At 43.3% G+C, this 14,872-nt stretch overlaps 1 protein-coding gene across 1 annotated transcript in view; it reads right to left on the bottom strand.

Moving 5' to 3' along the window:
- elna (elastin a) overlaps positions 1-14,872 on the bottom strand; it is a gene marked incomplete at its 3' end in the record, with an annotated part of 221,955 nt that overhangs the window by 116,386 nt on the left and 90,697 nt on the right. The window lies entirely within an intron of this gene.

The following is a 14,872-nucleotide window of genomic DNA, read 5'->3' as shown; positions in this document are numbered from 1 at the left end:
TCCACTCATAATCCATCCATCCAGCCTGATTTTATCATTGGGAATGGGTCTGAGATCACAAACGTCCAATACCGCCGCCTAACACCTTGCGGCCGGTATTGCACATCCTTGGAAACCCTCTGTCTCAGCATGTACGTCGGTCTAAAAAGTCCGGTCCGGGTTTTCCTTTTCGGGCATGAGTAACGTTTATAACACATGGATTGGGGAGACTCGAGCACCGCCGTTCATGTGCTTTGGTGGAATATCTTGGCAACACGATCGACATCAATACTTGGAATGGCAATCAGATAATTGGAATATTCTTTTTGCAGTACATCCTAGTCAAGGTAAGGCTATATGCTATCAATCTTGCATTGATCCAATAATTCCTTCCCCGCGATCGGAGCGTGTGTCTGTAATGTACTGTGTAACGTATTCTATTGGTGACGATCGAAGCATAGAACCCCCCCACCCTTTCATGGGTGCATGATGAAACATAATACCGATAATCTAGTGTTCATTTCAGATTGATTGTTGATCCAAGCGAGGAATGGCACGGTTCCTAGTGAAATGCACTAAAACGCTGTTTAGCAGCGTTTCCTGGGATTACACAGAATTACTCTAAAATAGGGGTGTAACGGTACACAGAAGCCACGGTTCGGTACGTACCTCGGTATTGGGGTCACGGTTCGGTACGAGTTCGGTACAACAGAAAATAAATATTTATAATTATTATTATTAACACATTGATGGCCATTTGGATGTGTCTAAAATCACTGTAGACGGCCAGCATAACAGACTTGCACAGTCCGTGGGGCTGTTTGTAGAGCTAAATCTATACTTTATAGTATTGCTATCTGTCCATTCTCATTGTCAATTGAGACCATAAACCGTCCCTTCAAAATGGCTTAAAGAAATAATTTTTTCATCAATACGTTCTCATATTATAGCGTCTTGAATATAAGCGTTATACAGGATTTGGTCTAGTATATTTCCTGGAAGGCTGGATAAAGGGCTAATAGCTACTAACGTTATATCCAATGGCATTTCGGTTATACAGAAGCTACAGTTAAAACTCAAACTGCATATGATCGGTACGATCTTCAAACATGAATGCATGAAAGGGGGGGGGGGGGGGCGGGGGACGTCGTTTCTGATTATTGATTACCAATAACCGTGTTCGTCTCAGTAGCCACATACGCTGATCGGCTGGTTGAGTATCATAACAAGCCCTGATCAGCATGTAATTTACGTGAAAAAGATCTTACCATGAGCCGGTTGGATCCCCCAGACCATTTCCCAGTTATCGATCGCCATCTGGTAGATCGATATGTCCATTGGCTGATGATATATTCCCTTACTGCACACTGAAATCCGCAATCCAAAAGGTATTCCGTGCAACAGGATAGGTATCGCTTCAGGTGAGTAGAAAACTACATTGGAAATCCAGAAAAAAAAAGACAACTTCTGCCACAGGGAACACTGCATTATCGATACAGCGCCCCTAAGAGGATCTGGCCGGTAATGCACTTTTTCTAATTCAAAGAGTAGGGTACATCTGCAGTGCCGCTCGGCGACCTTGAATAGGTTATTAAAATGGAATAAAAGCCAAAACAACCTTGCCATGGACATATCCGTGGGTGGTCCTCAACCGGTGGATTCGAAACACGGATATATACGTTGTTGGGCGGGAATGTGTTAACACATTCAGCGCCAGATGTCGCTGTGGGCCGTATGGCCGTGTGTGCCAGCGCTGTAATGAATGGGGCTACATGCCGGTGTTTGCAGTGCTAAAACTATATTAAATATTATAGCTATGGATCTAATAATATAGTCGATTAGTTTCTTCCGGTCAAGATGCAAAAAACAGATAATACATACATCAATACATTCCCGTTTTATACCGCGGTGAATATGAGTATAGTTTTAGAGTAGGGGTGTAACGGTACGTGTATTCATCCCGCGAATTTATGGTATGGCCGTCACGGTGCGGTACGTGCAGCCATATGAAGAATACGCCTCACAGCGCAAACACACCAGTCGCACATGCAGGCACTCGCGGGTTCCGTGCGAGAACAGCGCGTGGCCGGGCACACAGAATCCGACTTCAGAGCGAGCGAAAGTGCACGGAGAAAGGCACATTTACATTGGAACAGCTGCAGGGTCATTACAATTGTACAGTTTTTTTCGTTTTCTTGTTCGCCCAATAATGTTAACCGAATGAAACCAATGGAAAGACACACACACACACGCCGCGCATCGGCAACACACACACACACACGGCGAGCATCGCCAACACACACACGGCGCGCGTCACCAACACACACACGCCGCGCATCGCCAACACACACACACGGCGCGCGTCGCCAACACACACACACACGGCGCGCGTCGCCAACACACATGCCGCGCGTCGCCAACACACACACACGCCGCGCATCGCCAACACACACACCCGTCGCCAACAAACAACAACATGTGATGGGCTGTTGGTGAGATGGATGGAAGGAGAAAGCATAGAATGGCAAAACGGGAGTTTTGAAAAAGATGGAAAACGGATAGACGTTAGTACAGCAAGCCCTGTATATAGACCTGAGTTCTGAGTAAACCAACAAGCCCTGAATGTAGACCAACAAGCCCTGAATATAGACCAACAAGCCCTGAATATAGACCAGAGTCCTGAATATAGACCAGAGTCCTGAATATAAACCAACAAGCCCTGAATATAGACCAACAAGCCCTGAATATAGACCAGAGTCCTGAATATAAACCAACAAGCCCTGAATATAGACCAATGGGCCCTGAATATAGACCAACGAGCCCTGAATATAAACAAACAAGCCCTGAATATAAACCAATGAGCCCTGAATATAGACCAACAAGCCCTGAATATAGACCAATGAGCCCTGAATATAGACCAACAAACCCTGACTATAGACCAACAAGCCCTGAAAATAGACCAACGAGCCCTGAATATAGACCAACAAGACCTGAATATAGACCAACAAGCCCTGACTATAGAGCAACAAGCCCTGAATATAGACCAACGAGCCCTGAATATAGACCAACAAGCCCTAAATATAGACCAACGAGCCCTGAATATAAACCAACGAGCCCTGAATATAAACCTGAGTCCTGAATATAGACCAACAAGCCCTGAATATAGACCAACAAGCCCTGAATATAGACCTGAGTCCTGAATATAGACCAACAAGCCCTGACTATAGACCAACGAGCCCTGAAAATAGACCAACGAGCCCTGAATATAGACCAACAAGCCCTGACTATAGACCAACAAGCCTGACTATAGACCAACGAGTCCTGAATATAGACCAACGAGCCCTGAATATAGACCAACGAGCCCTGAATATAGACCAACAAGCCCTGAATATAGACCAACGAGCCCTGAATATAAACCTGAGTCCTGAATATAGACCAACAAGCCCTGAATATAGACGAACAAGCCCTGAATATAGACCAATGAGCCCTGAATATAAACCAACGAGCCCTGAATATAAACCTGAGTCCTGAATATAGACCAACAAGCCCTGAATATAGACCAACGAGCCCTGAATATAAACCTGAGTCCTGAATATAGACCAACGAGCCCTGACTATAGACCAACAAGCCCTGAAAATAGACCAACAAGCCCTGAATATAGACCAACAAGCCCTGACTATAGACCAACGAGTCCTGAATATAGACCAACGAGCCCTGAATATAGACCAACAAGCCCTGAATATAGACCAACAAGCCCTGACTATAGACCAACGAGTCCTGAATATAGACCAACGAGCCCTGAATATAGACCAACGAGCCCTGAATATAGACCAACAAGCCCTGAATATAGACCAACGAGCCCTGAATATAAACCTGAGTCCTGAATATAGACCAACAATCCCTGAATATAGACCAACAAGCCCTGAATATAGACCAATGAGCCCTGAATATAAACCAACGAGCCCTGAATATAAACCTGAGCCCTGAATATAGACCAACAAGCCCTGAATATAGACCAACAAGCCCTGAATATAAACCTGAGTCCTGAATATAGACCAACGAGCCCTGAATATAAACCAACAAGCCCTGAATATAGACCAATGAGCCCTGAATATAGACCAACGAGCCCTGAATAGACAAACAAGCCCTGAATATAGACCAACGAGCCCTGCATATAGACCAACGAGCCCTGAATATAGACCAACGAGCCCTGAATATAGACCAACGAGCCCTGAATATAAAACTGAGTCCTGAATATAGACCAACAAGCCCTGAATAAAGACCTGAGTCCTGAATATAAACCAACAAGCCCTGAATATAGACCAACAAGCCCTGAATATAAACCAACTAGCCCTGAATATAGACCAACGAGCCCTGACTATAGACCAACGAGCCCTGAATATAGGCGAACGAGCCCTGAATATAGACCAACGAGCCCTGAATATAAAACTGAGTCCTGAATATAGACCAACAAGCCCTGAATAAAGACCTGAGTCCTGAATATAAACCAACAAGTCCTGAATATAGACCAACGAGCCCTGACTATAGACCAACAAGCCCTGAAAATAGACCAACAAGCCCTGAATATAGACCAACAAGCCCTGAATATAGACCAACAAGCCCTGAATATAGACCAACAAGCCCTGACTATAGACCAACAAGCCCTGAATATAGACCAACAAGCCCTGAATATAGACCAACGAGCCCTGAATATAAACCAACGAGCCCTGAATATAAACCTGAGTCCTGAATATAGACCAACAAGCCCTGAATATAGACCAACAAGCCCTGAATATAGACCAATGAGCCCTGAATATAAACCAACGAGCCCTGAATATAAACCTGAGCCCTAAATATAGACCAACAAGCCCTGAATATAGACCAATGAGCCCTGAATATAAACCTGAGTCCTGAATATAGACCAATGAGCCCTGAATATAAACCAACAAGCTCTGAATATAGACCAATGAGCCCTGAATATAGACCAACGAGCTCTGAATAGACCAACAGGCCCTGAATATAGACCAACGAGCTCTGAATATAGACCAACAAGCCCTGAATATAGACCAACGAGCCCTGAATATAGACCAACGAGCCCTGAATATAAACCTGAGTCCTGAATATAGACCAACGAGCCCTGAATATAGACCAACAAGCCTAGAATATAGACCAACGAGCCCTGAATATAAACCTGAGTCCTGAATATAGACCAACGAGCCCTGAATATAGACCAACGAGCCCTGAATATAAACCTGAGTCCTGAATATAAACCAACAAGCCCTGAATATAGACCAACGGGCCCTGAATATAGACCAACAAGCCCTGAATATAAACCAACAAGCCCTGAATATAAAACAACAAGCCCTGAATATAGACCAACGAGCCCTGAATATAGACCAACGAGCCCTGAATATAGACCAACAAGCCCTGAATATAGACCAACAAGCCCTGACTATAGACCAACGAGTTCTCAATATAGACCAACAAGCCCTGAATATAGACCAACAAGCCCTGAATATAGACCAACGAGCCCTGAATATAAACCAACAAGCCCTGAATATAAACCAACAAGCCCTGAATATAAACCTGAGTCCTGAATATAGACCAACAACCCCTGAATATAGACCAACAAGTCCTGAATATAGAACAATGAGCCCTGAATATAGACCAACAACCCCTGAATATAGACCAACAAGTCCTGAATATAGACCAACGAGCCCTGAATATAAACCAACAAGCCCTGAATATAGACCAATGAGCCCTGAATATAGACCAACAAGCCCTGAATATAGACCAACGAGCCCTGAATATAGACCAACGAGCCCTGAATATAGACCAACAAGCCCTGAATATAGACCAACAAGCCCTGAATATAGACCAACGAGCCCTGAATATAGACCAACAAGCCCTGAATATAGACCAACAAGCCCTGAATATAGACCCTGAATATAGACCAACAAGCCCTGAATATAGACCAACAAGCCCTGAATATAGACCAACAATCCCTGAATATAAACCTGAGTCCTGAATATAGACCTGAGTCCTGAATATAGACCTGAGTCCTGAATATAGACCTGAGTCCTGAATATAGACCTGAGTCCTGAATATAAACCTGAGTCCTGAATATAGACCAACAAGCCCTGAATATAGACCAACAAGCCCTGAATATAAACCAACGAGCCCTGAATATAGACCAACAAGCCCTGAATATAGAGTTCAAGTTCAAGTTCAAGTTTCTTTATTAGTTGTCATACAGAAGTACAGAATACTTTTATACAAAATGCTTCTTTCTGTTACGCTCCAGAGACTGTGCTAGACAAAAAAGATAAGTATAAAATAAAATAAGATAAGATAAAAATAAAAAATAGAAGTCACGTATGTAGACACACGTGTTCAGTATGTACATATGTACAATGTTCAATGCAGAGTAGAAGTAACTGAATTACCATACAATATACTATACAATATACTAATATACAATATACTATATAGTGCAAAGCAGAAATGGGATGAGGTACAATTTAGGTACAGTTTACAGTAAGGTGTACTGAGGTATGGGTTGTAGTGCAAAATATTTGCCAATAAATATAAAGTGTGTTCAGGTGTTCTAAAGTGTGTAGAGTGGGTGCTGCAGTGAGTTGTTTGTTTAAAGTGAGTGTGTGCGTGTGGATGTGTGTGCTGCTGTGAATGCATTTGATGGTTGTTGCATAGTGTTATTTTTCGTTGAGCAACCTGATGGCATGGGGATAGAAGCTAGACCAACAAGCCCTGAATATAGACCAACAAGCCCTGAATATGGACCAACGAGCCCTGATCCATATTCATGGCGAAGCCCTGTATATTCCGGACCAATGAGCCCTGAACCTAGACAGTGTTCAGCAGGAGAAATTGTATGGATATACAGTTTAACTAAATGTCTTCCTCACCACGAAGGGATAGACTTAGCTAAATAAATCTGAGCTCTGATCATTGTTGAATGTGTGTCTTTGAGTTGTGCATTGAAATTAACAAGGCTAGGAAAGCATCAGGTTCAATCTTATGCCTCAAGGAGACCTCCATTGAAGGTGTTATAATGTCCTGTGCAAATCGATTGGGATGTTGAGGTTCAAGGCCTCTGAAGGTGTTTGTGAAGCGAGGCATCTCACACGCTACAATACTGGACAGAGAGAGCAGAGCTTGTCAGTGTTGCTGAGTTTTGAACAGGATGAATGACTGTATAAAGGGGGAAATAAAAGCATTGGATGAGGAGAGATAAATCAGATTAAGTGTAAAACCATTTGTACCGCTTCCACTACAAGGCAGAGTACTGTAGGTGCCAAACATTTGGACACGTGGCTTCAGTTTGTAGGATACTTGTGTCGAGGTGTGGTAAGTGCAGCAGCATGGCGTGTAGCTCAGAGTTGTGTGAAGAGCAAGTTAAATGTGTGAACTGTGGAGGTGAACATGAGGCTAGGTCTCTTGAATGTCCAAGAAAAGTCCAGGAAAATTAGGTAAACAAAGGGTCAGAAAATAGAGGGACTTGTGTGAGGGACTTTTCAGCACAATGACTGAAGGAAACATGAAGAGAGGATTAGCTACCTGATCATTCCAATACTACATGTAGTTTGATTACTAGTTTAAGTACAACTTGCAGTTGCTAGTTCAAATCTCAGTAGTAACTTTGAGTTATGTAGTTAATTACAAACTAAATATTTCCCTAGGAATGTAGCATTTTCCTGATTCCACCTCAACTACTTGTTGAAAGTAGTCTTATTTGACGAGCTACATTACAAGTTTTAAATGTATCATTGTTGTTATTTAATTACAAACTTGTTAAGATGTAATTTAACTACTTTTCATTGTGAAGTAGCTAGTAGTTAAGATGTAGTTGAACACATTTTCATTGTGAAGTAGCTACTAGTTAAGACACTGCCTCCAAGGTATTTCTACTTTGACTCAAGTAATGTATGTGTGTAATTTCCCCACATCACTGTGTGTTCTGCATGTGTCTGTGTATGTTCTGTATGTATTTGTGTATTCTGTATGTGTGTGTCTGTGTGTGTGTGTGTGTGTGTGTGTGTGTGTGTGTATGTGTGTGTGTGTGTGTGTGTGTGTGTGTGTGTGTGTGTGTGTGTGTGTGTATGTGTGTGTCTGGCGGTGTGAGGGTGTCCGGTGTTGTTTTTCTTCTTCAACCTCCTCTTTTCTCCTCTCCTCTCCTCATCCCCCACCCATTCTCCATTTCTCTCTCTCTCTCTCTCTCTCTCTCTCTCTCTCTCTCTCTCTCTCTCTCTCTCTCTCTCTCTCTCTCTCTCTCTCTCTCTCTCTCTCTCTCTCTCTCAACCATGCGGCCTGAAGCATGTCGGTATAGTTTGTGTTTTTCAGAAAATCCCCAGGAAGATGCACATTCCGATTTACATGCAACGCGATTCAATTTCCTTCCCTAATCAGAACAATGGAAGACGGAGTGAAGAGTCAAGGCCAGTCTATGTATCATTCCAGAGCAGGCCAGTTGTGCGTATGTTGACTGCTGGTTTAGGGGTGAAATGTATTGCATGTAATTGGTGACCGTAATCCATTAAATCAGATTATAGATTGAAAATGTGATTATTTAGAACATGTTTGAGAGAGAACAAAGGTATTGTCTTCTGTGAACATAATGCTACAAATAACAGTGTAAATTGTATTCTATTAAGAGCACATGTGAAACTTTTTGGACCCAAAATGCACACAGAGATGGTGTTAGATGTACTAGATGTTTCACAAAAAACGTGCCGTTTCTCGCCTGTATCGACAATCAATCTGAAATCAACGCTATATTATTGGTATTATGTTTCATCATGAATGCATGAAAGGGGGGGGGGGGGGGGGGGTCGTTTTTCTATGCTTTGAACGTCACCAACGGAATATGTTACACACACACATTACACACATATGCTCGGATCGCAGTGAAGGGATTCTTGGATCAACGCAAGATTGATACCATATAGCCCTTACCTTGACTAGGATGTACTCCAAAAAGACTATTCCAATTATCTGATCGCCATTCCAAGTATATTGATGTCGATTGTGTTGCCAACATAATCCACCAAAGAACATGAACCGGAAGTGCTTGACTCTCCTCAATCCATGCGTTATAAACGTTTGTCCTGCCCGACAAGGAAAACCCCACCGGGACACTTTAGATCGACGCACAGCCAAAGACAGAGAGTTTCAAATGATGTGCAATACCAGGCGCAAGGCGGCAGGTGGCGGTATTGGACGTTTGCGATCTCAGACGGGTTTGGCGCTCAAGCATCGGCGAGTTAACTCGACTTTATTCGTGAGTGGCGTCCAATGAGTTTTAAAAATCAATATTGATATTAACTCAATGGAGGCCAAACCTGAGATAAGTCGGGTTAACTCGCCAGCGGTTGGGTGCCAGACCCGAGATTTCTCGGGTTTTGGTTGTTTATTCCTTTATTCGATATTTTTATTCATTATTCCTCCAGGGACCTTGGTGTTACCATAAGGAATGAGTCTGAGGTCGCATCCAGCTAGACGGCGGTATCGAGCACCCTTTGTAACCTTGTATCTTGGCCTGTGTAACGGCCAAATGTCTCTGGTCTCACTTTTCCTTGTCAACCGAGTGGAACGGTTCTCCCGGTTCCATTGAAGCGCGTCAAATATCCCGATCCATATTTTGTCGTGGGTTATGCTGTGGACCAAATGGACATTGGATGTACCAGATGGCGATCAAACAATTGGAATATTATTTTTGGAAATACTCCCGATCACAGGTAAGGACTATCTGACGTAAATTTTAGCTTGATCCTGCAATGCTTTTATACCGATCGGGCTGATAAGCGTTTTTAGTGTTCAATACGAATGCCGTTACTGACAATCAAATAATTAGAAACGACCCCCCCTTTCATGCATTCATGATGAAACATAATACCTATGACATAGATGTGATTTGGGAATAGTAGCGTGTACAGGCAAGAAACGGCAACGTCTATAGTAGAATTGACGTATAAGGCTATAACTCAGCAATTTCGGGAATTACCCCAGACCGCTCAAAAACCATACTTATATTCACCATGGTATAACACAGGAACGTATGGATGGAAAAATGGGCCATAGTATTGTATCCATAGCTATAATATAGAATATAGTTATAGCTCTACAAACAAGGTGACGCACTATATCTTTTAAAGCATGGCCTTGCTATGACGGGCTCCGTCTAATAGCTGGCACCGAATGAGTTAATGTCAATATAAAAATTATGTTGTTTTTCTTTTGCAAATGTTAAGCACCTCTTTCTTCCCTTGTATTTAACACAGTGTTTTAGGTGGAAATAGCAACACAAATTTATCATTTTAAATTAATTATTTCCTTCCCTGCATGGCTACCCCAGTAACCCCACACCCAAGAATAAAAAGCTTTTACAAACTAGGCAGCACATTAAGTCATAAATAAATCAATACAGTCCATATTATGTAATGTTGCGTTTCTTTTTCAAATGTAGCCAAGAGTAAAGACCCTAACCCTATCAAAACAGCAGTGAATTGTATTTTTTTTTAATATTTTTTACCTACATCCACATAGATTTTAGAAAGGTGCAGAATAAAAGTATTGCTTTCCCCCCCAAAAAAACTATTGATTAATGAATTTACCATTTCAAATGTCTTTACAGGTCCAAAATGAATGTTGTGCATGTATCCCCTCCCTGCTTTCCATTTTCCCACGTGGAATGCAATTGATCAGATAAATTACATGTTGGTGCTCTAGTGCAACATCTAGTGGCTGAATGTTATCTATAGCACCTTTAAACCCTGGCCAAATAGCAAGGAGTACCCATTTCATCTTCAGTATCCTCCTGCCCACCCAGTCAACCACAGTCACACCTCCTCTTCTCTGGTGTATTTTCAACAAGTCAAATTCACGATAGAGTAGAGGTGTTGGTTTTAAATGATCAGCCATCAGACATTTCCAGGAGTTTTTCTTGACAATCCAGGACAGCACTTTTTCGCAGAGAAATTTCAAAGGTACTCATAGTTGCACGAGGGTTTCGGACAGACAAACGTTAGGGTTTGAAAGCTCGGCGTTGCTAATAAACATTTTAAATAATTTTTATAAACTGGTCAACACTGGTCAACACAGCTTTATTTCCGGCGTTGGGTGCCTGATGCAAATGCGCTGTGATCTCAGCGCAGGCACATCAGGCAGCTAAAGCCATTTTGAGCAGTGTTGACCAGTTTATATAAATTATTTAAAATCTTTATTAGCAAATCAAATCGAATCAAATTTATTTGTAAGGCCCGACAACACACGTTAATGTCCCCATGGGCCGTACACGTCTTCTTTAAACAAGTCAAGAAGAAACATCACAATAAGTCAAGAACAAAACAAGAACACCATAAGGTCCAACATTTTTTAAATAAATGCTAAATAAATGCAACACTCCCAGACATACCCCACACGAAGGTAAGGAAAAACTCACTAAAACCTAGCAATAGGAAAAAATGCACCACAGGCAATGTGGAGGAGAGAAACCTTAGAAGGGCCATTCAAGGGGGGATCTCCATTCTTAGATGTCGGTGATAGTAGTGTTGCAGTAAAAACAGGAAAACAGTTGGTAAGCATGCACTCATGTGTGTAGTGAAACACAGATGAGTGCATGCGATAGCAGCTGAACATTTTGAAAAATTAAAGATAGAGCTGATAGCGATAGCAACTGAATATTTTAAAAGATTAAAGATAGAGCTGATAGCGGATCTATTTGAGGCACAGGGGCCAAGCTTTCAAACCCTAGCATTTGTCTGTCCGAAACCCTCGTGCAACTGTGAGTACCTTTGAAATTTCTCTGCGATACTTGTACTTGAGAAGTGTTTTGATAGAGAAAACGAGACAGACTTAATTGTAGGAATTTTACATGGTTGGACAAGGGACTGTGTATTCACTCGGTGCATCACAGTCACGAAAGGGGCTAGCTTGTCCTATACGCCCCCCCACACACACACGTAACATCTGTAGTTTTCAACTAAACCATTCAAATTCGGGTTCCGCTTGCATCAGTGGACCCTGTGTTTTGCTGAGGTGAAATAGAGCTACCTCAGAGAGACAGAACTCACCCCCAGATGTGTCCCACCCCTGACCTAAAACAAACTGTTGTGCCGCTATAATGAAATTCCTGCAATGGCGAACACAGTGTTCCCCGTCACATGGACCCGGCGCTAATGACTAGTGACAAGAGGTTATTCCCCCCCTAAGAAAAAGCCATGAACAGGTTTGGCATTAAAAGCGAGGCCAGGAGAATGTAATCCACCTCACCTCCAGGGAAACACAGGGGGGGTCTGGGGGGGGGGAGTGCCCAACAGCTGTTCAGAGTGAAAATTCCCCTTTTTCCGGCCTTTGGTGTCTTGTTGGGGAACAATGCTGACAGGATTCACAATTAGTCGAGTGTTTACAAGGCGGCTGGCATGAACCCCCCACTGTGATTGGCCAGTGAACATGCTGTGTTATGGGGCGGAGGTGTGAGCATCTGTAGAATGTGTATGACACGACTCGCCACCCACTCACCTCAGGAATGAATAGCGGGTTCTAGTCTAGTGTGTCTGGCGGTATTAAAAAAAAGCAAATAGTTCACACATCTGTTTGGCTACAGTGCTGTGTCTCCTTCTTTCATATTGCAGGCTAACGGGGGAAAGGGTTGACCTTTTCCCTGCGTGTTGGCGAAGCACGGTTTAATTTGGCATGTGTTCCGCCCCATATAAGCCAAACATTGACTAATTAATCCAGATGGATAAAAACCTGTGTGAGAGACCTATCGGTTGATGACATGCTTAAGTGCATTTGTGCTATAGGTAATGGAAACTTTGCACTTGCGGTATATTGAGAGTCTGTGGTTGTCGACTCTCCAGAGTGAACACAAAACCCTGGTTCAAAGTCCACGCATCTGGATTGCTTCAGTCAAAAAAATTAAAAATAAACAGTCGCTGTAATAGGGCGGCTAAGTGGCGCAGTGGGCAAGGCGCTCGCCACTAACGAAGGAGATGCTGGGTTCGAGCCCAGCTCTCGGCGTTGCTTCCGGCTTGGCTGGTCGTTCATACTAATACAATTGGCAGTATTAGAGGGTGGGAAAGCCGGTGGGTGAGGATTGGACGTTGTGGATGGCGACTCCTACAGGTCAGTTGGTGCGCCTGTACAGCAGAATCAGGAAGTATCGGGGGCAGCGTGAGCCTCCCACGCGCTACCCCTCGCCACTGAGAAATCGCGCTGTTCAGGTGAAAAGATGCGACAGCTGCCTCCTCGTGTACCGGAGGGGACACGTGATGCAAGGCATGGTCCTCACTGCAGCCGACCAGTGGGAGGTATAGTCTAGCAACGTTCAAGACAGGGGAGGGGAGAATTGACTTGGCGAGGCGAAATTGGGATGGGAGAAAAAATAGAAAAATAAGGAGAAAAAGTGGATAAAAAAAATAAAACAGTCGCTGTAATAGAAAATCCTGTGAAATAGTCACCTTGCGAGGGGAAAAGCCCCTATTGGGTGAACAGTGAACCCAATAACTTACATGAAATATGTTACAACCTCCCCTAACCCCTAATCTCTCATTTGATGTGGAAGGGTAGGTGGAAGCCGTCTTGGGGGACCTTAGCTAACCCTATCCCAGCAGTTCATTCAGACCTGTCTCTAGATGTATTGGCTCCTATCATAAGGTGTTGGTGGTGACTTTCATGTTGGGGAGCATTTATTTATCCCGTTGCTTTCTTTCCTCCCTAATCTCATTTCTGCCACAGAGAAGAAAGAGAGAGGATTTGAGACCATACAAAAGCCTTACACTTCCCAAAGCAATGATCTCAGTGACCCAAGCCAAACCAACTTCCACCTCATGTCCGATATTAGGTCATTGTTCATAAAACAAGCTCTCTCTCTCTCTCTCTCTCTCTCTGGCTTGATGGAGGAAAGGGAGGGGGAGGTCACTCTAGCCTACTGTAAAGCCACTTCTAAATCGTATCAGTAGCTCTAAGACGATAACGCCTGCTTCCTTATCTCTCCACAACACATACACCATAGAGGTGGGCCAGATGGAATCATCGCTTGCCGTTTAAGGAAATTAAACGACGACTAAAACACAGCTAATGTGCTGATACCGGCCTTACTCAATGCAGGAGTAAGAACAATATTTACAGTACAGTAATCTGGAGGGACAGGGGGGGGGGCCCCGTGGTACATTTCAACAAGGGGAGGTTTCAGGATATTGTGAGGCGAGGGCCCTTTATGCGTTTACAATAACATTGAATCAGAGTGCTGGCACCATTGTTTGCAAGTGGTGGAGGTGGTGATGATGGGAGAGTTTTGCACTCTGACAATCATCACTCAGTGTAATACAGCTACAGAGGTGAGAGAGCAGTGGGCGAGTCATTCCTCGAGGGATCACACCCAAGACAGGACGTCACACACATACACACAGCTGCCAAAGCCGAAGAGAACTGACGATGATGGAAACACACAGAGTCGATAAGGAGATGGTTTTGGTACAGGGCCCATCGAGCACTGCAGTGGCTGTTGCCTAGCAACTACTCGGCTCTACACAGACCTCTCAACCCACCGGTGCTGTTTGGACTTGGATTACTCTATACATACTAATCTACTTTACCTACTGTACCTCATAACGAGAACACCTCATGTCCTTCCTCCCTGAGCACCTCAATAAGGCACCCTCCAAACTACGGAGAGGAGTTTTCCTTGAGGAATGTTCCATGTTATAAACAATAGGATTTGTTTAGTTTGCAGCAATTATTTAGGAGTATGATGTAGTGGAAAAAAATAATAGACCATAGAGGGTAAATCTTTAAAACAAAATAACGGCACAATCCATAATCCAAATGTAAACAAATGGATTGCAAAAATAAAAACACTAACACTATACAACAC

Source organism: Notolepis coatsorum (genome assembly GCF_963971535.1).
Source record: "Notolepis coatsorum genome assembly, chromosome: 1".
NCBI classification, from domain to species: Eukaryota; Metazoa; Chordata; class Actinopteri; order Aulopiformes; family Paralepididae; genus Notolepis; species Notolepis coatsorum.
The sequence above is the reverse complement of the archived record's forward strand: the minus strand, read 5'-3'. Positions and strand labels throughout refer to the sequence as shown.